We start from the raw sequence: 27,706 nt of genomic DNA, 5'->3' as shown, positions 1-27,706 counted from the left end.
CGTGACGCACCTGTGGCTAGAGGATATTGTTGTTTTGGAGGACAAGGGGAACCCAACGGATAGCTAAGAACCATGGGTATAACTATGTTATAAAGACAAAGGCTCCTAGCTCATTCAAGATCAACAAAATACAATATAGACCACAATGGAATACTATATGCAAAAAATCCTTGCCCAGCCGGACAAGGGATTTATTTGTAGACAAATGTCAGATGAACATTATATTCCTACAGGAGTAGCATGACACAAGCCTGTGCCGTACTAGAGAAGAGAGAAACAAGATAGGAAAAGGTGAAAGGGTGTTTTCAGGCAAGAGAGAAGAGCAAAAACAGGGCACTGTAAGTCGATTTGCAGATTAATGACAGTGTCACCTTGAGTGAAGCACACATTTACATTTACAATAAATTATGCGTATGCCCACTCATGGGTGTCGACGTTTCGATCCCTTATGCTCCGTTAATTGGTTGGGATCATCATCAGGACTAAACAGTTAGATTTGCCTGAGCATAATGTAGCCTGTTTAAAGACAGAAAAGGAAATATGCAGAAGTTTAAACAATCACCCGGAGAACAGTCTTCGCATGTCTTACATCTTGGTATGCAAACCGGATTCGCAGTGAGTGTCTTGTGTAAGGTGACATTGAAAAAGCCTATGGCGCACAATTCTGACATAATTCGAAATCGCAGTGACAATCGTGGCATTCACTGAATTGGGCAGTGTGATACATGTGACGTGGGTAGGCTTGTGCAGATAGTGTTTAACAAATAGTACAGAGAGCTCTGTGATAAGGTGAGTGAGCCGCGTACTGTGCTCCTAGCGTTATCAGGGCAGAGGCTTACCACCGCGGTTTGAATTGTGGGGCGGGAAATGGAAATCACTTGGACCCACCTCTGTCAGTAGGCTGTGGTCATAAAATGAGGAGACCACCGTCAGAACGGGGTTCTGACTAAGGCGCACATGGGGCGCCGGGGGATTCCGCTTAAGGCGTGCAACCGGGCTATGGATAAATAAAGTTAAAAACAGAGGGTTAAAGGAACCAAGCCTTTTGGAATTACCCGAAGTTAAACTATGGCACAAATAAATTCATACCCGTGGGTTGCTAAGAGATATGCTCCTTATTAATTTCATAAGACTCAGCAAGGTTTAAATTGGAGGAGTCCTGGTCAGTTGTAATTCCGCCTCATGTGGCGTGCTGGGGAGGAAAAATTATATAAATAAGTTACTTATGATTTAACTGATCCGGTCGATCAAGTCTCAACAACTATTATGGAAAGGAGTGAGTCCTACCTTGTTTGTGGAATCACAAACACCGATAATTCAAGATTGTGGGAGTGGGGCTCGATTGCCGGACACTCGCTAACCCGGTAATAGGGTAATGGACCGCTGAAATTAAACAAGGGTTCGTTTAGACTTTGTCCATGGTATAGAGCCAAAGCCTGGCGGGAGTTTAGTTCTGCATTACTTACCAAGTCGCGGTGGAACTTGCGTGTGACCAGGATACTCGGACATTACCCTATTACCGGGTTAGCGAGTGTCCGGCAATCGAGCCCCACTCCCACAATCTTGAATTATCGGTGTTTGTGATTCCACAAACAAGGTAGGACTCACTCCTTTCCATAATAGTTGTTGAGACTTGATCGACCGGATCAGTTAAATCATAAGTAACTTATTTATATAATTTTTCCTCCCCAGCACGCCACATGAGGCGGAATTACAACTGACCAGGACTCCTCCAATTTAAACCTTGCTGAGTCTTATGAAATTAATAAGGAGCATATCTCTTAGCAACCCACGGGTATGAATTTATTTGTGCCATAGTTTAACTTCGGGTAATTCCAAAAGGCTTGGTTCCTTTAACCCTCTGTTTTTAACTTTATTTATCCATAGCCCGGTTGCACGCCTTAAGCGGAATCCCCCGGCGCCCCATGTGCGCCTTAGTCAGAACCCCGTTCTGACGGTGGTCTCCTCATTTTATGACCACAGCCTACTGACAGAGGTGGGTCCAAGTGATTTCCATTTCCCGCCCCACAATTCAAACCGCGGTGGTAAGCCTCTGCCCTGATAACGCTAGGAGCACAGTACGCGGCTCACTCACCTTATCACAGAGCTCTCTGTACTATTTGTTAAACACTATCTGCACAAGCCTACCCACGTCACAAGTATCACACTGCCCAATTCAGTGAATGCCACGATTGTCACTGCGATTTCGAATTATGTCAGAATTGTGCGCCATAGGCTTTTTCAATGTCACCTTACACAAGACACTCACTGCGAATCCGGTTTGCATACCAAGATGTAAGACATGCGAAGACTGTTCTCCGGGTGATTGTTTAAACTTCTGCATATTTCCTTTTCTGTCTTTAAACAGGCTACATTATGCTCAGGCAAATCTAACTGTTTAGTCCTGATGATGATCCCAACCAATTAACGGAGCATAAGGGATCGAAACGTCGACACCCATGAGTGGGCATACGCATAATTTATTGTAAATGTAAATGTGTGCTTCACTCAAGGTGACACTGTCATTAATCTGCAAATCGACTTACAGTGCCCTGTTTTTGCTCTTCTCTCTTGCCTGAAAACACCCTTTCACCTTTTCCTATCTTGTTTCTCTCTTCTCTAGTACGGCACAGGCTTGTGTCATGCTACTCCTGTAGGAATATAATGTTCATCTGACATTTGTCTACAAATAAATCCCTTGTCCGGCTGGGCAAGGATTTTTTGCATATAGTATTCCATTGTGGTCTATATTGTATTTTGTTGATCTTGAATGAGCTAGGAGCCTTTGTCTTTATAACATAGAGGACATTGTTAGCTACTGCCTGTGCTCACCCTCCTCATGATCTTGGTAACGCAGGCGGAATCTGGTGATCCGAGCCCCTTGCGGTGCAGTTCTTGGGTCGCCGTGGGGATCGATACCGCCATCACATACAGCTAAGCACGGGGAAGGAGGTTCGGCTGCCCTGCACAGCGCCGGCTGCTATTCTTTGTATCACCCCACGCGCAAGGCCTAGCGGTACAGCTGTGGCGGATCGGGGAGTGGCGGGACGAAAACGTTCAGAGGTCACGATGGTGCACCCCGAAAATCGCCAGACAAAAATAAGTTTTGACGGTGCTAAAAAAGGTGCGAAATCTACGCCTGCCGAACCAGGGCCCAGTGATACTAATTCGGCGGCCACTGCCTCACCTCCCAAGGACCTTGACATCCACCACCTGTTCCAAGAAATGAGGCAGGGGTTCGCCACCATAGTGGAAAAAGTGGACGGCATGACATCTAGACTCGACGCTCTGGTTCACAAGATGGATCGTCATGAAGAAAGGATAACATCCACTGAGCAGCGGATCTCCGATAACGACGATATCACCTCGTCCCATACCACACAATTGGCCCGCATGGACAACCTGCTCCGAATAATAGCGGCTAAAAATGAGGACTTGGAAACCCGTAGCCGACGCAACAACATACGCATCACAGGCATTCCGGAGTCCACAGACAAGGGCAAAATGGAACTTTATGTCGAGAAGCTCCTCAAAGGGTCGATAGGAGAGGATGCATTTTCGCCGCAATTCATTGTTGAGAGAGCGCACCGTTCATTAGCTCCTGTTCCCAAGCCCGGGCTGCCGCCTAGGCCGATCATTGCTAAATTACTGAATTACCGCGACCGCGATGTCGCGCTTAGGGCTGCCCAGACCCAACAAACTCTGCAATTCAATGGCCTCACTTTCTCCATATATCCTGATTTTACCCCTCTCGTGCAAGAGGAAAGACGCAAATTCATCCCTGTGAAGAAAAAACTGTGGGAAGCCCAGCTGGACTATGCCCTACTCTATCCTGCGAAGCTACGAGTCACATATCAGGGGAAACACCGTTTTTTCACGAATCCCCAAAAAGCTGAAGATTTTTTGAAAACTATTCGCAAGGCTCGGAAAAGTGGCCGCAATGCTGAGGCAGACGTAGATGATGAAAACCCATCCCTGGCAGCAAATGAACGTTGAGCGCATGAATCTGACGTGTTCGGACTTCTTCTAATCGCTCTGACCACTTAATTGTGGCCCTTGCTTCGGAGCCGCGGGAGAGGTGAACATCACACTGCGGGACGGACTCGCCTGCTCTCTCCAGTGATAATGTACTCCAAGGACCACGATCCCTGCCCTGGCCTCCTCCGATGGCGGTATAGCGCGGGAGACCAATGGCGGGAGTAGTGGCTGTGCACTCTTGATGTTGTTTCCCTTACGGGTGTTCCCCATATCAAATGCGCAAATGTTAAAGTTGAGGGGAGGGGAGGGGAGGGGGGGAGGTAAGGGTGGAGGGAATAATGGCTACTGGCATGATTGGGATGCAGTGGTGGGGGGATGGGGCGAGTTGGGGAGGGAGGATTTACACACGGAGTGGATGGTCAAGTCACAAAATGTTATGTTGAACTGTATGGTCTTGATGTGACAATGACTGTTACGTTGCTAATAGTGAGATGGATAATACTATGCTTCGCAACTTATGGCGGTCTTAGGAACTGACGCACAACTGAATTGCATGTCATGGAATGTCAGAGGGCTTAACAATGCAAAGAAATGTCAAAATGTGCTCACTTATCTCAACAGACACCATGTCCATGTTGCGATGTTGCAGGAAACTCATCTGTCGCCACAAGTGAGGGCCACCTTTGCAAGTAAATGGGCCAGTACCCGCATATTCTCCTCCTACTCTACATACGCGAGGAGTGTCACCATCCTCTTTAAACGTACCGTACCGCTTCACAAGTACGGGGAAGCGATAGACAGTGAAGGGTGCTACGTCCTGCTGTGGGGGCGACTGGGTCGTGACACTTTTACTTTCATTAATTGCTATGCTCCTAACCTAGACATACCTGCTTTCTTTACTACACTCTGGGGTAAAATCGTGGACATAGGATCCCGCCATATAGTCTGGGGGGAGACTTTAATTTAGCATTGGTGCCTCACTTAGATAGAGCAGATGGGGTGAGTCACTATAAACCCAGGGCTAGGGAAGCATTGGAGGGCATCATCACTGAGGGCGGCCTGGTGGATATATGGCGACGCTTGCACCCTAACGGGAGGGAGGGCACACACTTCACCCCGCAGATGGGCACCTGGGCATGATTGGACTATTTCCTTGTCACTGCAGAGGTCACCCCCGGAGTCCTGGGAGCTTTACACTTGCCACAACCATACTCGGACCACAGCCCTGTCCTGCTACATACACACATCCCTGGATGGGATAACCCTAGGCCGCGATGGCGGTTGCAACCAGCGGCACTATTAGACAACCTTTTCCGAGTGGAACTGGAGGAGGAAATTGCAGCTTTTTTTCCCAGGAACAGAGGATCTGTGGACTCGGTCGAACATATCTGGGAGGCCTTCAAGGTTACCATTAGGGGGTACTGTATCTCTAAAAGTTTTGGGGTTCTTCGGGACATACAGAACACTATTCATACCCTGCACACAGACCTCAGAGCTCTGGAGCTTCGTATGGTTGTGGATGACAGCCCTGAAATACATGCAGAGTTCAGAGATAAATTATCCAAGTATGAGGAAGAAGCTATCAGGGAAGCAAAATTCCGGGGTAAACATTGGCAAGCTAGAAAGTATTGCGAGGGAGACAGACCAGGGAAGGCCCTCGCGATGCTCACGCGTGTCCCACGAGACCACAACACCATCCCAGAACTTACTGACGATCAGGGGCACGCAATCAGGGATTCAGATGCACTGCTCAATGCCTTTACCTCTCACTACCATACACTTTACACCACAGACATTACAGCTGATCCACCCTACGCGGATTCTCTAGGTAGTTTAGAACTGTGTGGAGTGGTGTGGCTCACTGGTTAGAGGCGGCAGACCCGTAAGCAGAGGATGGCCCGGGACCAGGGTTCGATTCCCGACGCGGCAGGGTCGTGGACCAGGGTCAGCGGGCTCGATAATTCTCGCCTCGGTGCCTACTCCAGTCAGGGACCACACTCGGCAACTCTGGGCATTAGCTTGCCTCATCTTCACAACGGCCCCCCAGACCGCCGGGGATGCTTGGTCGCACCTTAGAGATACCCATTAGGGACCATCTCTCAGGGTGAGCCAGGACGGGTTCCCCAGCGGTCGAAGCGCGGAGATACTCCTCCGGGAGTTGATTCTAGCGCTATATAAACCCACAATTAATTAATTAATTAATTAATTATGCTGGCTCAGCGATGGCGATAGAGCCTTCCTAGCGGCCCCCTTCGAGCTGGACGAGGTCCGCGAGGCCATTATGTCGCTGAAAAACGACAAGGCGCCTGGACTAGAGGGCATTCCTGCCGAGTTCTATAAGGCCTATATAGACATCATGGCCCCTGCCCTCCGAGAGGTATATGAAAAGTCACTCAGTGATGGCATTCTCCCTAGTTATATGCGGGAGGTAGTCATTACCTCGCTTTTGAAACCTGACAAGGACCCCAGCTCGTGTAACTCTTATCGCCCACTTTCCCTTTTAAATTGCGATACCAAGATCCTTGCGAAAATCCTAGCCACTCGGCTTTCCCTACTCATGAAAAGGATTGTGTCGCCCGATCAATCTGGCTTTGTGGCGGGCCGGTCTACCTCTCACAACCTACGCACCCTGTTCTCTCTACTGCGCACGATCCACCCCGACTTACCGGTAGCGGCTGTCTTTCTAGACGCTACTAAGGCATTCAACTCTGTGGAATGGCCTTACTTGTTTTCAGTTCTGTCATCCATGGGATTCCCCAGACTCTTTATCTCCTAGGTACGGTTACTCTACACACGCCCGACGGCCAGGGTCCTCATCAACGGTCGCCTCTCCCATTCCATTGACATTACCAGGGGTACACGCCAGGGGGCCCTCTGTCCCCCCTACTCTTCGCGATTGCGGTCGAGCCCCTTGCCTGTAGGCTCCGCCAGCTACATCGAGATGGTGCGATACAATGCCTCCAGCGCCAAATCGATGTGTCTTTATATGCTGACGACATCACGCTTTATGTCAAATAGCCTGACCTACACCTTAATCCCTTATTAAGAGAATTTGTAGTCTTTGGCAGGATGTCAGGGGTGCGCATAAATTGGTCCAAGTCGCAATTCTTCCCTCTCACTGCTGCGGTCACCGACTTCCCCCTCGACTATCCCCTTGAATGGTGTCGGACGGACCTCCGCTACCTCGGCATACAGATCTCGCGCAATATAGATGAGACACTCCGCTCCAATTATGGCGTAGCAATCACAAAACTCACGACTGCAGTGGATCGCTGGATCACATTGCCGCTCTCCATGGCGGGCAGAGCATCCCTTATTAAAATGGTGGTTCTACCCCGTTTCCTATACCTTTTCCTCAATATCCCATACTATCCGGGTGCCTTTTTCTTTAAAACCTTAAAATCAGAACTCTGTCGATTATTCTGGGGGGCAAAAGCCCACGGTTGAAGTGGTCTACGTTAATCCAGCCTTATGATGCGGGCGGCTTCGATATCCCAGACCTCGAGGCTTATTACCAATGCGCGCAGGCGCATTATGCGTACCACTGGCTGGTTCCCACGCCCTTCATGCCGTAGCTTGCGGTAGAGGACAGGATTGTGCATCCCATTCCGCTTAACGACCTGCTCCATTGACCGGAATCCTCAATTCAGACGCCGAATACTTCTATCTCCTGCACTTTGGATGCATGGCACCGAATAGCCAGGAGAATGTCCTGCGGCTTACCGTACTCTCCTAAGCTGCCATTGGCGTTTCACCCTAACCTTGCCTTATTACAGGAACGAGGCTTTCGTGTACTCTGTGAGCGGCTGCATATAGCTCGCTGGGGTGACCTGTTTGCGAACGGGAAATCTAAATCCGCGGACCTGTTCTTTACTTCCCATGATCGTACTCCGCACGATGTCTTTTACTACTTACGCCTGCGTCAAGGGGTGAAGGACATTCTGCCTGCGTTCCCAGATGAACCTGAAATCCTTCTCCCGCTTCACTATCTGTTGTGCTCGCAGGACGGGGCGCATCTGGTCTCTGGCCTTTATCGCCAGCTCCGGTCGGTCGCTGCGATGCCTGTGACAGGGGCTCGAGCGCGTTGGAGCGCTGACCTGGCTGCCGAACTCACTGACGAGCAATGGCAATACTGCTGTGCCCTTACGGCTCGTATATCAGCTAGTAGCAGACTTAAGATAATACACTACAAATTCTTGCAGCAGTTATATTACACCCCGGTAAAAAAACACAGATTTCGTTTGGCTGACAATGACAGATGTGAGCGCTGCCATGCCGAGCATGCGGGCTTCCTGCATTTAGCTTGAGAATGTCCTCCGGTTCATTTATACTGGCAACAGATAACCGATGTCCTCGCTGCAATGACGAAGGTACCCATATCAGTCGAACCACTGCTCACACTGCTCGGGCACACGCCACACAGCCCCAAATCCTGCAGGAAATTTGTGGATACTGCATTGCTATTGGCGAGGCGGCGAGTTGCATGCCGTTGGGGCCGAGGCAGGGCACCTAAATTCAAAGAGTGGTTGGCTGACATGACACACTGCCAGGAACAGTACATCACCTTCGCTGAGTTGTTACCAGTCTCTGCCCGGCATATGGATATTTGGGGCCCTCTGGTCGACTATTTGCATGCCCAGGCAGAGGATAGCATTGGCCCGGAGAAGGGACTTGTTAGCGATTAGCTACACTAATCAGACTCAGCAGCGCGCAACACTGCCAACTGGCACATACACAATTCATTCCTAGCCGCCCCGACATGATACTCCTCGGGTTACATTCTGTGTCACCACCTTGCATGGGCACCCCCCACACGTTGTTCAATAGGTACTATATACGCAGCCATTGCCGCGAAACTCTTGTTCACTATGCAGGACCCACCGCTATGCCGAACCCCTGTACCACCTTCACCATGCTTGACATCTCCTGTGGCGATATGCATAGCCCTTGCCTACCAGACTAATGCATTTCACCATGACCACTATTGTACTCATATATAACAATGACAGTCCATTGATACGTATAGCACGCCACTGCCCGGAACTCCACTCCTCAATGTGTCTAAATACTCTCACAGTTTTGTTTAATGTTTGGAACCGACAAAAATTGAAAAATGTGATCAACTGTGGTGCATCTGCCGACATATATGTTGCGTTAGATACAGGACACTTACCAACTGCTGCTATTGTACGCCACGGGTCTCCGGGATGCCGGTTAAAAGGCTGTGTAATATTGATCGCCACCACCTTCTTGAATTGCCCTTACCGCTGCCGGCCTCCGGGTTGTAGGCGCAAACAGCAGTGTACTGTATAAACTATGCAATAAAACAGTTTGAACACAAAAAAAACCCCAAAAAAACCAAACAAATCTTGAAGTAACTCTGTTACCTTGGCTGAGAACAGCCGACGGCTGTTCTTATACCCTTGTGGTAACTGGCAAAATTGAAGCTGTGATGTTAGTGATGAAAATGCTGTCAAGAATCTGCTTTCAGGCGCCATATTCTGGGAGAAAAATCCATTTGCGATATCTTGCGTTGTTTTGTATGTTTTCTGCACAAATGTATTCATCAATGCGGCACCATGTAGTTTATACTGCAAATGTGTGTGTGGAAGTGTTTAAATGTCTGTAGTCTAGACGGTATGAATTGTCAGGTTTCATTATGAGAAACAAGGGATTATTCATGGATGAGGTGCAATTTTCTATTACAATCTGGTATTCAAGTTGTTCTAGGATTTCCCTAACTTGTTTTTTAGTTTCATGATTTGTTGGGTATTGTCTCTGAGGTGGATGGACTGATTTTAATGGGATTTTGTGAGGGTGACTCTTTGTCCCACGCAACATGACTGCAGTAAAGTGCAAGAGCTAGCATTAATGCCCACTCTTTGGCACATGAATGTTTAACCGATTATGGCACGAGGTCAGAGAAAGCAGGTAAAATTTCTGTTTGTCCCATTGGGCACTCCATTACGAACTCAGGTGGCCAATCCTTTTCAGCCAAAAGAATATAGTAACCACAGTTTGTTCACCCAAAAGAGAGTCTTGATGTTTCTGGGTATGTCCCCCTCCATTTGGAGTGTTATTTCGTATAAACAATGTAGGACACCTACTCTTGTATATGGTGTTTCCAACATGATATGCTCATTCAGCGCTACTACTGCCACATTATCCATCAGGTTCCAGTGAGTTCTTTTGACTACTACTGCGCAGTCCAGCATCGTCACTACCCATTCCCCATTCAAAAACAGAGTCCTCAGTAGCCTTGGCATGTCTTATTTTATTCCCAGCTACCTTCTTCTTTTTTAATTGGGGTTTAGGAGTCTTTTGTTTCTCATCTTTTTTAAGGATGTAGTCTGAAGTGCGATGTGTTTCCCTTTTCGGCTTCATGTGCTCTTCTGATCGGCGCGTTGACCGTCAAACTCTCTCCAAATGTGAATTGGATAAATCCTGAAAAGGAACAAGAGGAACATATATCGGTATCCTGATACCTGTCATGTTTTCTAATATTATCACAGTTTCTCAGATTGTAATTTTTCTCTGTGATTTCCTGTTGAGGAGACCCATCCTGTGATTGTGTCTTGTCTTGTTTTGTTTATTGTCCCATTCTTCTTGGAAGTATCAAATGCTTGCTTACAGTTATCCTTTTCAGAATTATTCTTAATCTGTGTTTTCCCGGGTCTGGTTCCCAAATTATCTCTACCTAGCATAGCATAGGTTTCTTTGATAATTTTAGGCAATTCCTGCTCCTGCTGTGCAGGAGTGAATTCTCTCAGGTGTTGGTGTATAGCCATTGATGATAATTCCCCCTTTATGTTACTTAGCATAATGGCTGATACTGCAGCAAAATTGCCCATCAGTTTCATCCCTAAGTCCAGGGCAGGTGCTGCCATGTTCTCATTATGTACCTGCTTCAGTACTGCAGGTAGAACTGCTATTAAAGGATCACCATGAGTTCTGGTGTAAACTGCAGCAAAGACTGTACCCCAAGTGACACAATCTTTGACCGGGGGAACCATCACCATCCGAAAGCAAATTGTTAATATTCTGTGTTTTTCCTGTGGGCCGCTATGGGGAAAAACTGCTTCAAGCTGGCTTGTTTTCTGTGCTATCCAGATCAGAATTTGCTCCACACCTGTGCGACTCTTTTCCATCACGATGTTCAGTATTTTTGGGCTGATACCAGTGGCAGGCAATTGTGGTTTTGCAGCCTGAACAGTCTGCACAGGGTTAACTGTCAATGTTCGCATAATGAACAGTGGGAGATTTCTGTAAATCTTCAAAAAATGTTTGCATAATGTTGTTGTTTCTACTGCATTTCAATTAGCAAGATTAGGATTCAGTGTAAAAGCAGCTAGGACGGGCCAAGCCGCTCCTTGTTCACAGAGCAGACCGAGTCTCACATTTTTTACAGTATTGGTAAGGGCGCATTTAAACCAATTTATGTGTTCTTGGCAAGTTAACAGAATTTCTATGTCTGCATATGGAAAGTATTTCCCTGGTGTTTCATCTTCAATGTAAGTGTGAAACAATTGTGTACGTGCATCCTCAACCGAGAATTTTACCCAAGAATAGAATACCACTCTGAATGTTTCTTGTGCATCAAGCACGAAGGTAAGTCTCACTCTCTACCCGTTGCTGGGAGGTCATAATGTAATAATTTCATAGTAACTACATGCCTTCAATTTTCTGTAATATTAAGAGAAACTGCTTGTTCTTCAATGTCCTCAGAGTTTTCAGTCATTATTGAAAGAAAAATGAATTAATTACATGAATTTATGGAGAAAAGGTTAGCACAATGTAGGAAAATGTTATCCTACGAGCTTGAATAACCTACAGCCAATACATAGGGAATACCTACTCAGCTGAGGTGGATTTTCCATCCCACCATGTATGTCTTCGGTTTGGAGGTGAGGAGGGGTCTCTGAGAGAAGCACTACCAAACTACTCAGATAGACCGTTAAATAAGAACCCAACCAACATTGGCACGCCATATTGTGTAGTTCCAAGTAATCTGTAGGACTTGCACGTTTGATGGACAACATAAGCTTTGGACGAGGTGCCAAGAGTGATTCCAGGCACCCCGCAGGATATGTTGACCTAGAGACCAGCTTGCTCTCAGTGTCACCATAAGCGTGACCTAACCTTACCAGGGAGCAAATGGCTTCTAGCAACCACCGAACATGACAACTCTGACCACTCAGGGATTGTGGAAACAGATCAGAACTCGCTCTGTCACTTGTGCTTTCTTGTGCTCAGAGACAATAACACAGAATACACAGTAGGAAGTTTTGAATATATTTATTGAACCTATGTTATTCTGGTATAGAATGCATGTGCTGCAATAATCAGTAGACAGACGCAGATGAATGTGATTACAAGCACCAAAACCGTAAACACTAGATACAGTTCTACCATGATGCTAAAACAGTGTGTATATATGCAGGCATTTAAACAACTGAGTAATCAAGTCTACTCCTACCATGCAAACCCTACTTTGTGTGTACCACAAGTGTGTGTAGGTGTGTAGCCAAGAATCCCCCACTGGACGATCCAACCCCACTATCTGGCAGGAGAGAATGTAGGAGCCCGTCTTGGTCACAAACTGAACACTCCCTCATGGAGATGTCAGACTGCTGTGTGTTGAAGTCTCAGCATGCAGGGACCCTCAGAGGCAGCTGAAGTATGTCCTCTGCTAATCTTTTGGGATGCTCATTATTTATAATAGAAAGCAGCCATGCGATGTACATATAAATTAGCGGTGTTTTGGATATGGAGATAGCCCTGTTGCCCCGTGGATGAAGATAGAATGACATTTGTACATAGTGTGTAGAATGGCCTTGTACATGGTGTTCGAGGCATTGTGATGATGTTTAAGGGTGGGCGGGCAGAGTTTTGTCAACTCAAGCGCGGGGTTCGGCAAAACTCTGACTCTGCCACGTGGCGGAGTTTGCCCCCAGCACCCACCTCTAAAATTGCCATTCCATTTGCCTGCAGGGGGTGTGTTGTTTGCCATGGGATGTTCTGGGGTGAAATCACACAACTTCCTCTATTGTGAGGAATGATGTCACACTCATCCAGGCTTAGGGTATGATGCATGTTCACCAACCCTTACGATGTAGGCGATGAGCAAAATCGTTTACAGTAATCCTACTGCTTAAAGGATGCAAGGGTCCAATTCTACCACTCTTTGTTAAGGCCGGACAGGCTCCACCCATGTGCAGAGTGACCAAGCAGGATGCCAGGTAGTGCCAGTTGTATGCCCAGCAAATAGGAGGGGAACATGAGGCAACAAGAGGGGGGCTGGCCCCAGACCCTTACCCTAGGCCTTTCTATTGTGTGTAGAGGGAAGGAAGGAGAAGGGCAGGCTGTTGGTAAGAAACAAGTGAGAGGACAGAGAGAGGGAGAGAACGATAGAACAGATAGAGAGGTGGGGGAGATCTCGAAGTTGGACAGTAAAGCACATAACAGTAAGCCATAAACAGTACAAATACGGCTGGGTTTCCTCTGGATAACTATCGGATCTGTTTGCGGTTTTTTTCATACTTGCCAACTTTTGCAACCCCTTTGCTGCAGGACTTGCGGGAACAGCATATCCGCAGACACGCGCACTGCACAGTCCCCATGAGTCCTGCAGCAAAGGGGTTACAGAAACACCGTAGATCACCGCCATAACGGCAAGAGGGGTGACAGCAAAGGCCATACAGAGGAATGCAGAGCAGCACTTTGACCGCCAAGAAGGTATGTTTTGAACTGTGGAAAGCTGGAGGCAGTCTGGTGGTCAGGGGAAGGGAGGGGGGACCCTCGCTGACAAGCACGCTGTGGCCATGTTGATCACTTTCGAGCCTTCATTGGTAAGTGCACCTTAGAATGGATCCCGAACTTCAAAATGGCCCACCCCTCCCACCGTGCCTCATGACTGCAGGGACGTAGGCCAAAGTTTCCAGTACAATAGAGTGGGCAGTGTCTGTGACACCTCATGTTAGCACTTGGGCGGAGAGGAACTCTGCGGAATTCCACACGGTGCAATTCTGCAAACTCCACCCACGCCTAATAATGTAATGCAAAGCAATGCAACGCTAGATGTGTAAACATAGCAGTTTAAGAGAAACTAATCCAATATTGTTGTGCACGCAACCGTGCGCAAAAGGTCACAGCCAAAATGTTATAGTGAAAAAAAGGACAATGTACGAAATGAGCCGCTTCCCTGCTTGGGCCTAACCTGGGCACATAACAGGCCTTCATCTTATTATTAACCTGCCTTTCCTGGGCTCTCGCACTGCTCCCAGCCACATGAAGTGACTAAGACTGAAACAAGAGGGTGGAGTAGAACTCTACAGAATTTTGCTGAGATTTAATGCAGCTCCACAGAACTCCTCAAACTCAGCACACCCCTACTATCCATCAGTAGGGGTGTCCTGACCCAAGTCCAGGAGGCTCACCAGTACAGAAGAGGTTCTTCAGTGGTCTCGGGTCAGAATCCATCGAGGGGTGACATCTCCCAGCCTTCGTGCTTATGCCTGCAGCCTTTGCACCAAGAGCCTCCTCGACCGAGACCTGACTGTAAGGAGAAATCTGATGTCCAAAGACACCCCTGCATCTTGTTGACTAGAACAAACGGTGTCCGGACGTCACCTGGCATCTCAACTATCCCCCGGCTGCTGGTTCCGCAGAAGAGGGCTCCTGGTCTAAGTCTGCAGCCTGAAACTGGAACCAACAATCTCCATAGGGTAACATTGGTCATTCAACACTGTTTTGGCACCCTGCACCCGGCAGCCCCTGTGTGCTGTTGTAGATTTGGTGCTGCCTTGGGCCCCTCTTTGTACTTAACTCCACTCCTGATGAGTGTTCTCCAAGGCCGCTTTACCTGCACGGGAGCAGCCTCCAATGAATGTGACCCTAGTCCCCATTGACTAGCATTGGTGCCCCTGCACTCTGCACCTGGCCGCACTAGTGCCACTCGTGGTGCACCTTGAGTGCAGAATTGAACCTTGGTTCTAACCCCAATAGGACCACAGCAAAAGTCATAGTACCTACCTGTGATTACTAACATTGTTTTTTTTCATAAGATTGCTTGGTGTGGCCTTTGGGTGAAAAATGCTCTAAGTGTTGGCTCTGCCTTACATTGCAACACAGTAACTAGAGGAATCATTACGATGTCAGGCTGTCGGTGGCAGTCCCACTGCCATGGGACCCTGCAGGTCCACCTGCGGTATTATGAGGGCACGAGGATAGAGTACCAGCGGAGAGACCGACCGCCATGCAACCAACGTGCTCAAGGAGCCCATTGGACCATCGGAGAGACTGCAATCCCTACAACAGTGGCAGTGCCTGCTCAGGCACCGCCATAGGGATTGCAAATAATGTCTCTTTCCGCCAGCCGTTTCATGGCGGTTAACCTGCCATAAAAAAGCAGGTGGAAAATGACTTGGGGGCCCATAGTGGGCCCCCCTTTCCCCCTAGTTCCCCCCTACATATCCCTGTACCATGTGGTGCCTGCCACATAGTGCAGGGATATTTCAGATGTATATATTTTGTACTGCGGTGTGTGCTGCAGCCCACAACACACGCCGCAATACAAAGTATACACAAGGCGGTTGCATTGTAATGCAGACACGGGACAGCTGACTACTAGTCGGGCAGTCCTGCTTCCGCCACGGTTCCAGTTGGACGTAACTCCGACTGGCATCGTAATGAGGCCCTTAATATCTACAAGTGAATTGCCCTGCTTGCTAATGTACTGCAGTAACTAAACTGTGTTATTTGTTTGTTTTGCGCTAAGTGAGAAAAGTAGCTGAAAAGTGACTAGAAAATATTCTGAAGTAGTCTTCCAAAGAGTTTACAAAGTGTTTTCTATACAGCAGAGTAACTTGTATGCTTATACAATACCAATACACACCATATTTTGAAAAGTATTTCTGCGTTGAAAGCTCTGACATATCTGCAACAAAGTAATTCTTGATTTTAGAAATAAAATAACAATGTTTTCATACAAATAATTGGTCTGGATTCAGTCTTTGAGTGTGTGACATCATTTCTTGCCTGAATGTGTATAACAAATGCTTAACACTACCCTCTGATAAGCCTAATAGCTCAGCCCATCTACCACAAAATTGAGAGTAAGGTACCAACTACTTATACCTCTGTCATACAAATGTGGACTCTCTGGACTCTGTGCACACTATACCTCTATTTAATATAGTATATACAGAGCCAGCTTTCTACAAATATTTTATGAAGTCATAACTATCGCTGGGGATTACCGAAAAAATATAATTCAAGGACTTAGGAGAATGGTATTGATAAATCCAAAAATATGCTATTGCTGAATTTATCCTGAAATATACAGAAAAGAAGTTATAAGACTTTCTTGACTGTATGCCAAAAGTCAGCCTTTCTGTGGTCTTCCCTGATTGGTCAAAGTGAACAGGATTAGCCGGCTGCTTTGATGAAGTGATAAGTGGAACCCAGGGAGAGAGACTATCTGGTAGGAGAAGGCTCTCCTACACAGGAAAGCCACACCAGGGGCGAGGGGTCATAAACCATGGAAGTTAAAAGGAGGTTATGATAGGTAGGGAATGCCGGGCCCATGTACCCACCCCCCCTGAACCCAGCAGTATGGCAGGCTTAAGGAAGTAATTTTTAGATGTCAGGGGGAGGAGAGCTATCGAAATAAGCCATACTGGAGATTTCAGCCATATTACATTTTGGTGAGACCATTATGCCACACTTTGGAGGAAGTGGTCATGCTCTGGGGTTTTTACCTGCACCTCATTGGAGATGAGTGCCCTTCTGCTTGACCCCAGACAACAGTGAATATGTATCTCAGAGGGGCAGAGCCTCTCAGATCTACTGCTTGAAACTAAGAGAAGAAGAAAGATCCATGCTAGAAGTTTGATGTGCACCAACCAGGCCCTCCACTCTGACTGACTGCACCTGCTGCACAATCTGGAACTACAGCCCTCTGGACCTAACTGCCTTCAAGAGGAACAAAGAGCGGACTGCCTGCAAGCTACAGGTTAACAGTTCACCTGGAACATCACCACCAAGAATCCCCAGCCTGGAATGCGTCCAGTGGATTTGTAAGGGTTGTGTCCAAGTGGATTGTGGGAACTGAAGTCCTAAACTTTCAAGGACCCTCTTGGAGGTTCCAGACACGTGGATTGTGTTTTGGGCACCCTGGGATCCAAGAGGAACTTCAGGAGGAAGTTACCAGAAGTTTGGAGAACTTTGGAGCAACTTTGGAAAAAAGCTCCAGTGGGGGACTGATTGAACCTTCAAGAGCCAATCTGGCGACCCTCAACCGTGAGCCCGCCTGCCCTGCTGGTTCATCCCGCCGAAAAGCTACCTTGGTATGACTTCCAGAGTTTGACCTGGAGCTCCCTGGATAGCAAGCTCATTAAACGTGGACTGGTGAAGAGCATCGAGGGACCCCAGCAGATAAAGCTCCAGAAAAGTTAAGTCCGTATGGGAAACTTTGACAGAGGCCTACCTTGAGTGCTAGCCAGGCAGGTCTCTATCGTGGTAGTCCTGAAACTTTTACTTTTTTCCAGTCTAGCGTGACCGAATGTCCCAATAGGCGCTGTAGGTTTCTATGTGCTATAAAGTGCCAAATCTTGAAAAATTCATATCTCTGGTTCCCTGAATTGGATTTTTTCATTTTGGTGTCATTTTAAAGATACAAATATTTCCTATTTTTGTAAATTGGTGTTGGATTTTTATTGTATGTTGTGACTTAGTTATTTACTGAATTGGAGTTTTCAAATGCTTTACATACCTGTCTAAGTTAAGCCTGCCTGCTCACAGCCAAGCTACCAAGCATTGAGCATGGGAATCATTTATTGAGATCTATTCTGAGCCATAGACTGTGTCAGTGGCCTTATTGCCAGTGAGAGATGCATATTTACCACTACTAATAATCCTCTTTCCAAAATGGACTCACTGGAAATAGACGAGGTGGGGCTCAGAGCAGTGCTGCCAGATAGAGGGGCCGGAGGGCGAAGTGAAGATAGTGTTGCAGTGACGCCGTGAATGCTTTCCCACTCCCATCCTCACTCACCTGGAAAGACTAAGTATAGAGTAAGAGGAGGAGTCAAGTTAGAAGCCTCACAGAGCAAAGGTACAGAGACAGACCACAGAGGGAAATGTAAGAGATGGGCGCTGAGTGCACCACATGCTCCCTGGTGGCTGCCTGTCATTGCCCTAGGGAGGAACATAGACTGTTAGTCTCCCTCTGCAGATAGGACTGTTAATCCCTGCAAGGGCCCTGCTCTATCAGCCACCGGAAGAGAAGAGAGGTGAGGCCCTGTAGCTGGAGAGCTGTCACAGTGGAGATCACCTGATCCCCTCCCGCAAACAGTGATCAAGCACTGTGACCTTCTAACTGAAAGAAACAGCAGGAGCAGGAAGAAAAATCCTGCACACCCTTGCTGGCCATCAGTCCACCACTGCCAGAGCAGAGACAATACCAACACAGCATACAGACGATCTATGGATGCATGAAAAAAGCAGCACTAGCTAGCCAGCCCAGCACCGATTGTCCACCGTTGTCCCGCCAATGAGAATGTCACACAGAGAGACCAGCCCTGCCAAACGCGAGCGACCCTAGGCAGGACCAATTTATTTATTTAAAGGTTTTATATAGCGCTGGCTAGACCCAAGGGTATCAGAGCACTTTTCAAGAGTTTGAAGAGGAACAGCAATAAGACATTTGGTCAATGATATAGCATTCTGAACCATCAGGACAAAAAGGATAAGTTAATAATTACAAAAAGGGCTATTTACAAAAAGCTAAAGAGAGTACAAAGTAAGTTGTTCTTGGGAAGGAGAGTGAAGAGTAAATAGGGGAAGAGGAAGTAGTATAGAAGATGGAGGGAGACTAAGGAAGGGGAGGGTAGGAGTAGGCCTGGAACAGATAGATGGGGAAAAGGAGGGGAACTAGGGCAAAGGGAGGGAGTAGAATAAGGCATAGGAGAGACAGGGCGGGTGGTTTATGGGTAAAGGGAGGGGGTAGAATCAATCAATCGATCAATCAATCAATCATAGTACTTGTAGAGTGGGCTACATACCCGTGAGGTCCTCAAGGCGCTGAGGGGAGGGGGGCGCTGCTACTGCTCAAACAGCCAGGTCTTGAGGAGTCTTCTGAAGGTGAGTTGGTCTTGGGTTTGCCGTATGTGGGTAGGGAGGGTGTTCCAGGTTTTGGCAGCGAGGTAGGAGAAGAATCTGCCACCGGAGGTCGTTCATTGGATGCGGGGGACAGCAGCGAGGGCAAGGCTGGCGGAGCGGAGCTGGCCGGTGGGGGTGTAGAAGCTGAGTCTGCTGAGTCTGCTGTTCAGGTAGGCTGGTCCAGCGTTGTGGAGTGCCATGTGTGCGTGGGTGAGGAGCTTGAAGGTGATCCTCTTGTCAACGGGGAGCCAGTGTAGGTCTCTCAGGTGGGGGTTGATGTGGCTGCAGCGGGGGACGTTGACAATCAGTCGGTCGGAGGCGTTTTGGATGCGTTGTAGTCGACGTAGGTGTATGGCTGGGATTCCTGCATAGAGTACGTTGCCATAGTCCATTCTGCTGCTGACGAGGGCCTGTGTCACCGTTCTTCTTGTTTCGGTCGGTTTCCACTTGTAGATCCTGCGGAGCATGCGGAGGGTGTTGTAGCAGGAGGAGGAGACGGCGTTGACCTGTTTAGACATGGAGAGGGAGGAGTTGAGGATGAATCCAAGGTTGCGTGCATGATTGGTGGGTGTTGGTGCTGCTCCCAGTGTGGTTGGCCACCAGGAGTCGTCCCAGGCTGAGGGGGTGGGTCAGAGGAAGAGTACCTCCATCTTGTCAGAGTTCAGCTTCAGACGGCTGCTCCTCATTCAGTCGGTGACGGCCTTCATTACCTCGTGGAGGTTGTTTTTGGTGGTGTGTGGGTCCTTGGTGAGGGAGAGGAGACGTAAGAGATGATGTTGAGGTCGTGATGGTGGGCCACTTGTGCGAGGGGGGCCATGTAGATGTTGAACAGTGTCCGGCTGAGGGATGAGCCCTGGGGGATGCAGCAGATGATGTTGGTGGCTTCGGATCGGAAGGGTGGGAGGCGGACGCTCTGGGTTCTGCCGGAAAGGAAGGACGTGGTCCAGTCAAGGGCCTTCTCTTGGATTCCGGCTTCTAAGAGGCGTGTCTTTAGAGTGCGATGGCAGACCATGTTGAAGGCGACCGGCGGGTCCAGGAGGATGAGGGCTGATGTTTTGCCATTGTCTAGTTGGCGCCTGATGTCGTCTGTGGCGGCAATGAGAGCTGTCTCGGTGCTGTGGTTTCGTCTGAATCCGGACTGGGAAGGGTCCAAGTGGTTGTTCTCTTTAGTTGGCGGGCCAACTGTCTGTTGACGATTTTCTCGATGACCTTTGCCGGGAATGGGAGCAGGGAGATGGGCCGGAAGTTCTTGAGGTCCTTGGGGTCCGCCTTGGGCTTCTTGAGGAGGGTATTGATTTTGGTGTATTTCCAGCTGTCCAGGAATGTCGCTGTTTCGAAGGAGATGTTGGTGACCTTCCGTAGTTGGGGAGTGATGGCTGCGTCTGCTTTGTTGAATACATGGTGTGGGCACGGGTCTGACGGAGATCCTGAGTGAATGGAGTTCATGACCTTGCATGTCTCGTCGTCGCTGACGTTGGACCAGGAGGTCAAACGGATGGCGCTGTTCCCATGGGAGGTAGAGCCTGGCTTAGTCGGGCGGTCGTGGTGGTAAAGCAGTCGTGGATGTCAGCGATCTTGCGGTGGAAGAAGGTGGCTAGTGAGTCTCATAGTTCTTCAAAGGGCGGGATGTCGTTGGTGTTGGAGAGTTCCTTTACGATGCTAAAGAGCTCTTTGCTGTCATGTGCGTTGTTATCCAGGCGGTCTTTGAAGGAGGATCTTTTGGCTGATCTGATGAGGTGGTGATGTCTTCGGGTGGCATCCTTGTGGGCTGCGTGTTTGTGCGGTGTGCGTTCGTGGAGCTATATTTTCTCCAGTTTCCGACATGCTCTCTTGGGGGTCTGGAGTTTGTTGGTGAACCAGGTGGCTCTCTTGCTGGTGTGGTTGTTGGAGGGTATCTTGAGCGGGGCGAGGGTGTTCGCGCAGTTGTCGATCCACTGCCTGAGGTTGCGGGCTGTGGCGTCTGGGTTGGTGGGGTCGGTTGATGGGTTCTGGGCGAGGGTGGTGATCAGCCGGTCTTCGGTGACTTTGTTCCAGCAGCATAGTTTACTAGAATCAAGTATCAGGCTGCACTCCAAGTTGTTGGACTCCACGCATGACAAAATCATTAAACATGTGTTACGTGCTGTGATGTGGTACTAATAATAAATTAGACTTGATTTTCATTCCGCCTGCACAAGTGAAATATTTAGGCATATGGGAACGTAACCATAGGTGGAAGAAAATGGGTTATAAGATGGGGATAATGTGAGTCCTTCCCAAGTAAAAAGTAACAAATATTGTCAAGTTAAACACATACTTTCAATAATCTAAACCTGGGCTCAACTCTTGCTAACTATGCCATGGAGCAGAAAGGCTTAATTTAGGAAATTATATAAAGTATTTAGCAAGTCAAAACAATAAAAATCCCACAACCAGTTTCTAAAATCAAGACAGATTTTTTAAAGTGACAGAAAAATGATCATTAGCTAATAAGGGGAACTGGAGATAGGCATTTTTAAAGTTATTAGGTGAAACGCGCCAAGAAACAGAATTGCATCTATGGTTGCAATGGACTGTGCTTGTAGATGCAAGCTGAGGTTGACCACAAAGCACCCCAAGCTCGCTAAACCTGGAGTAAGGACACAGTGAAGAAAGTTAACTTCAGACTTAATTTACTTTTTGGTAGTCTAAATAGTAAATACTCCAACGTGGCCAGATAGAAGGATGTATAAAGTCAGATACCCATTGGCTGAGGTCCTGCTGAAAACATTGATTTTGAACAGAAAAGCTCAGAGCAGCAAAATTCAAATTTTGCACCTAGCAAAGTCCTCGCATCAGCGGGATACTTTTTGCGGCTTTGCTTGGTAAAGATTTCTACCTTCGTACTGTGTCTCCTATTTGGAGCACAACATTCTTCAACTGGGGCAGCCAGGATGCTGCAGCTGGGCTGTTCAATCTGGAATCACATATCTTTAATGGGAGGCCCTTCTGAAGCTCCACAGGTGTTATTGTCTAATTTTCTTGGGTAGTTCCTCTCAGTCTCTTCTAAGGCTCCTAGAACCTGAGGCACAACATGTAAGGGCCAGGGTTTATTACTGCCTTAGCTACCAGCAGGGTCCAGTCCAGGTCCAGTTGCAACTAATCATTGTGTCACCTATTAAAAGGGCCTCTTGAAGCTTTTAGTATCCCTTCTTACTCCTGGGTACAAGTGTGAGCTGGTACAGTCCTTCAGGTCTCAACACAAATCACAGAAATTGGGCTCAGCTCTCTTGTGTTCTCCCACAGCTACAGAGGTATTCTGGAGCGATGAGGGTGAGATGTCACTTTTGTACAACTCACTAGCAATTGGGAATTTTTTTGTATCACATCCTGTTTTCCTTACAGTAAGCTACCCCACAGTGCATCAATTTCCTGATACGCAGCATGAAATTACTTTTCACCCTGAAGTAAATCTAGGGAAATCCTCCTCAACTACACCAAACTGGACCAACTCCCCCTTCCACATGCACAGTGCGAAGATGGCTACAGTGTGAAATGGGATCATAGGGTCCGTCTTTCCCAGGTCTCATTTTATGTTGAGCTATGCATAGGTAGGGTTCACTCTGGTCAAGGTCAAGGTAATGAGGTTCTTAAACCCTCCTGATGAGGGCGAGAAAAGGATGACCCACATACCTCAAACATAGGTTTTCCTGCCAAATGACCAAGCAATTGTCTGCTCTGGGAACAGTTTTCAAACCCCATCAAGAAAAAAGCACTGGTTGGGGGCGGAGGCAAACTTATGCTAATTATCCTACTGAAAAGTCAGACTGGAAAAGGCCAACTTTATTTAAAAAATTCTGTAAAATTATCCAAAAAACAACTTTAGGCCTGATTTAGAGTTTGGCTAATAGGATACTCCATCACAAACAAGATGGGTGTTCAGTTCGCCAAATTACAAGTGCCACAGAGTATAATGGACTCGTAATACAGGAGGCGGGATACCCGTCACGTGTGTGACGGAGTAACACAGTCCGCCAAACTCCAAATCAGTCCCTTAATCATCAAATTGCTTGTTCATTACATAGTAAAATGGTTAAATAGACTCTGTTGCTTATTCTCAACCAAAGATATTAAAAAGTATTTTAATTGTACTTTCCTCATAGGAACAGCTATTGCCGAGTAGAGTAAACACAGCTTTTCGGGGCTAGTCACTGTAGGAACATGCCAACATAAAATGTGTTCATGTTTCAGTTTAAAATAGTAGGCACACTACCTTGTAGACTACTAAGCTGACTTAGAGGTGATCTACTATTTAAAAGGAGGGTTCCTTCATATCAAAAGGATTATTTTGACAGGTCTGCCTGCATGTTTAAAAGCTGCAGCACTTCAACTTAGTGGATGCCACTATATGTCCTTCGGCTCACAGGTGGCATTTAACTTCCAATGAGCTGATATATTTTCTGCACCAAATACTATGACCTTACTCTCATGTTAAATTTGTAATATTTGGATTCGCCAATTTTAACATGTTTCATGTTTTAGGGGTCAGACCATATACACTAATGACTGATCACCAGTCTCCCAATGTGCAGAATTCGAAAAACAGCAATATCAGTCAGCAAAAATTGGGAGTGACCATTAAAAAAAAAACATTTTCACAGAATAGGTTGAGACTTGGGGCCACCTACACTCAGGGCCTCTGCACTCATAGAGGAGGCTCCACAGCTGTGGGGTAGTCTCCGCACTCAGGGCAGAATCTCCACAATGAGAATCTCAGCACTACTCTGTGGCTACTTAGACAAATCTGATATAAGAGGGTTTGTTAAGTCAAAACCCCAGTGAAATACAACAAATTGATTATTATATGCCACAATGTTTGTTAGTACTGTAATTAATCTACAAAGTGCACATATCTGTTACAAGTAAGGCTAGGCTGGAAAAGTGGTAAAAATAGTCGATATAAGAAAAACATGAGTTATGTGTTTAAGGTAATTGGGAACAAAAAATTATTTGAACTTTATGTTACTTATGGGTGTGGTGTACAAAAGAAGTCTCCGCTCCCAGATTGATGTATTTGTATTTGTATTTTGTGCTTGTAAAGCGCAACATTCATCCTGGGTAGGATATCACGCGCTAAGATTGCTAGAGTCAGTGACCCGATGGTGAAGGTTTTAGAGGGATTTGTCAAATTTGAGGAAGAGTAAAGTTTTCAGTTTTTTCCTGAAGGTGAGGTGGCAGTCTGTGAGCCTGAGATCTGTAGGCAAGTCATTCCAAATGTTCGCGGCCAAATGATAGAATGAGCGACCGCCCATCCTGGTTCTCTTTACTCGTGAGGTGGCTGCTCTTGCTGTGTATTGTGTGCGGAGATTCCGGTTAGGTACATAGAACGTGATCCTGTTTTTTAGGATATTTGGGCCAGTGTTATGTAGTGCCCTGTGAGTAATGCATAACATTTTGAAAGAGGCTCTTTGCCTCATTGGAAGCCAATGTAGGGTTCTCATACAAGTTTTGGCTGAGTCATACTTTTTTTTGTTGCAGACTGCCTTTGCTGCCGCATTCTGAACCAGCTGCAGTTTTGTGAATAGGTAGTCTGCCATGCCGACGATTAGGGAGTTCCCATAGTCCAGTTTGCTGATCAACAGTGACTGGACTAGTATTTTTCTGCATTCTACGGGAATCCATGTGAAGACTCTTCTTAACATTTTTAGCAGTGCAAAGCTTTTGCCACATAGGCTTGTGACATGGTTTTTCATGGACAGGGTATTGTCGATAAGGACTCCTAGGTTTCTGGCAGTCTTTGTTGGACTGGGGGGAGCGCCTAGGTCAGCAGGCCACCAGGTATTATCCCAAAGCTGGTGGGATCCTCAGAATAGGAGGATCTCCGATTTGCCGGCGTTTAGCTTTAAGCAATGACTGTACATCCAGTTGGACAAGTCGGTTAGGCAGTTGAGCAGCCTGATTTTGGTGTCGTCCTTGCCGTTTAGGGTTACCATTAGTTGAGTATCATCCGCAGCAGATGTCGATACCCCACTTTTTACCAATGGTTGCCAAGGATGATACATAGACATTGAATAATGTCGGGCTCAGTGATGCCCCCTGTGGGACACCGTATCTGATCTTCCGGGGGTAGATGAGAAATTGCCTTGGCGTACCAATTGCGATCTGTCTGACAGGAAAGATTTGAGCCAGTGTAGGGCTTTTGCCTGTATGCCTTTCGAGGCAAGGGTTTTTAGTAAAAGGTTGTGTGACACGGTGTCAAACGCCGCCGACAGGTCTAATAGTATCAAGGCGACCGTCTTGCCCTGATCTACCTGTGTTCTAATGTTGTCAAGCACTGCCAGAAGGGTAGTCTCAGTGCTGTTGTTAGCCCTAAAACCTGTCTGGGAGATATCCAGCAGGTTATTGATTTCCAGGAAATTGGACAACTGTCTGTTTACCAGTTTTTCAAGGACTTTTGATAGGTATGGTTGTTGTGAAATCGGTCGATAGTTGGCAGGGTTGTTTATGTCTGCACCAGCTTTTTTTAATAGTGGAGTGACCACTGCGTTTTTCCAAATTGTTGGAAATTCTGCTTGGTCAAGTGAGAAATTTAGTGCTTGTGTAACTGCAGGGCAGATTACGGGGGTTAGTTGTGAAAAAATATGGTGTGGACATGGGTCCAAAGGGGAACCTGATTTAATCTCCGGCATGCCCTTACTCACTTCCTCCTCAGAATAGGGGCCAAAAGTTGAGCAACTTGCCGATGGCATGGGATATATGTGTTGCTCAATTTGTTCCTGGAGATTATTAGAGAAGGAGGTGTAGATTTTCTCTATTTTTTCACAGAAATAATTACTTATTTTGTCGCACCCCTCTTGTGATGGGGTCAGGTTTAGCATAAGGCTTGGAGGGCTGCAAAATTCCTTGACTATTTTAAAGAGCTCTTTAGAGGAGTTTCTGTTGTCGGAGATTCGTAGCGTAAAATAGTCTTTTTTTGCTTTCCTTAAGGCAGTGTTGTAGGTTTTAAGTTCATTTTTATAGTTGAGTCTGCACTGGGTGCTTTAGTTAATCTCCATTTGTGTTCCAGTGAGGTACATTTTCTTTTTAGGATTTTTTATTCCGGGTAGTACCATTTCTCTGGGAACATTCGTCTGGATTTGTTATTTTTGCATGGCGTTGAACAAGGTTCTAGTGCATTCATGATGCTGTATTGCAGGTGTTGAATTCCATGATCACTGGAGGAAACAGGGATGTTTTTATGGTGAAAATTATGTTGAAACTTCTCCACAGAAAATTTCTTCCAGCTTATTGTTTTCCCTGCAGTCTGGAGTAATGGTCTCATGTGCTTTATGGGTAGATTCATGGTGAATTCGATCATGTGATGGTCAGTCCATGTAAGTGGCTTCATGTCTTTAATGGTGGTACTTTCTATATTGGTAAAGATAAGGTCCAACGTATGTCCTGCTCTATGTGTGGGTAGTTCAATTTTCTGTGTCAGTTGCAATATTTTCATGTCCTCTGTTAAGTGTTTGGTTAGGGGGTTGTTGTTGTTGTCATAGTGGACATTGAAGTCACCGAAAATTAGGACATTTTTGTTTTTGAGACAGAAAGGAAGAACTTGTGAGAGGAGCTGGGTGCTGAATTCTGCCGTGCTCCCAGGGGGATTGTAGATGATTACCCCGCCTAGTATTGCTTGCATGTTTATGGTGAGTGAAAATATCAGGGCTTCATAGTTACCAATTTGTGTGGTGGCTTCTTGAAGACAGGTGAAGGTTTCTTTAAATAGTATGGCCACCCCTCCCCCTCTCTTATTTGCTCTGTTCTGGTTTAGGATTTTATACCCGGTGGGAAGTGCCGTTGCAATATCTGGAGTGCTATGCTGGTCGAGCCACGTCTCGGCAAGAAAGACTAGGTCTGGCTTGGTTTCGTTTAGGGTATCCCATATTTCAATGGAGTGTTTGGGGAGTGATCTCGCATTGAAGTAGATGCAGTTAATCTCGAGCTTTGAGGGGTTTCTTTACATGGGGCGGTACGTAGGATTGCTAACCCATCTACAGGTCCTGCAGCAAAAGGGGCCCATGGTGTTTAGTGGCCCGACTTTGGCACATAGGGGGAGACAATGTGAGGTTTTAAGGGTAAGTCTCATGAGATCCTTTCTAGGTTATGTAAGTCTTGGTGTTTCATCCAAGTGGGTGGCAGGTAGGGCAGGGCTTGTTGCCCCAGGTCCTGGCCGGTCGTGGACGAGGCGAGGGAGCCATTTTATGCCGGCGAGGGCGGGAGGGGCCGATCACTGGTCCGCTCGCCCAGCTCCTCACCCAAGATGGCGGCTAGAGGGTTGGACCCCAGGCAGCACCTAATCGGCTGCGGTGGGGGTGAGCAAGCAAAAAGCAAGGTGGGCAGTTAAGGAAATTAAGCAGGTTAGTGCCCGCAACTAGAGCGCAATAACACAATTTTTAAAACCAAAGTGAGTGCCAAAGTACGGTCGCAAAGTGCAGTATTTTAAAAGTAGTAACAGTCACTATGCTCACGCTTTCACACCAGTCCCGGCTTTCCGCCTCAGGACAGACACATGCACACTGTCAATCCTGTGAAAGTGGATTCTTTATAAATCCTGGGCAGGTGTAAGCACCTA

Source organism: Lissotriton helveticus, chromosome 7 (genome assembly GCF_964261635.1).
Source record: "Lissotriton helveticus chromosome 7, aLisHel1.1, whole genome shotgun sequence".
Classification (NCBI taxonomy): Eukaryota; Metazoa; Chordata; class Amphibia; order Caudata; family Salamandridae; genus Lissotriton; species Lissotriton helveticus.
Note: the sequence above shows the minus strand (reverse complement) of the source record.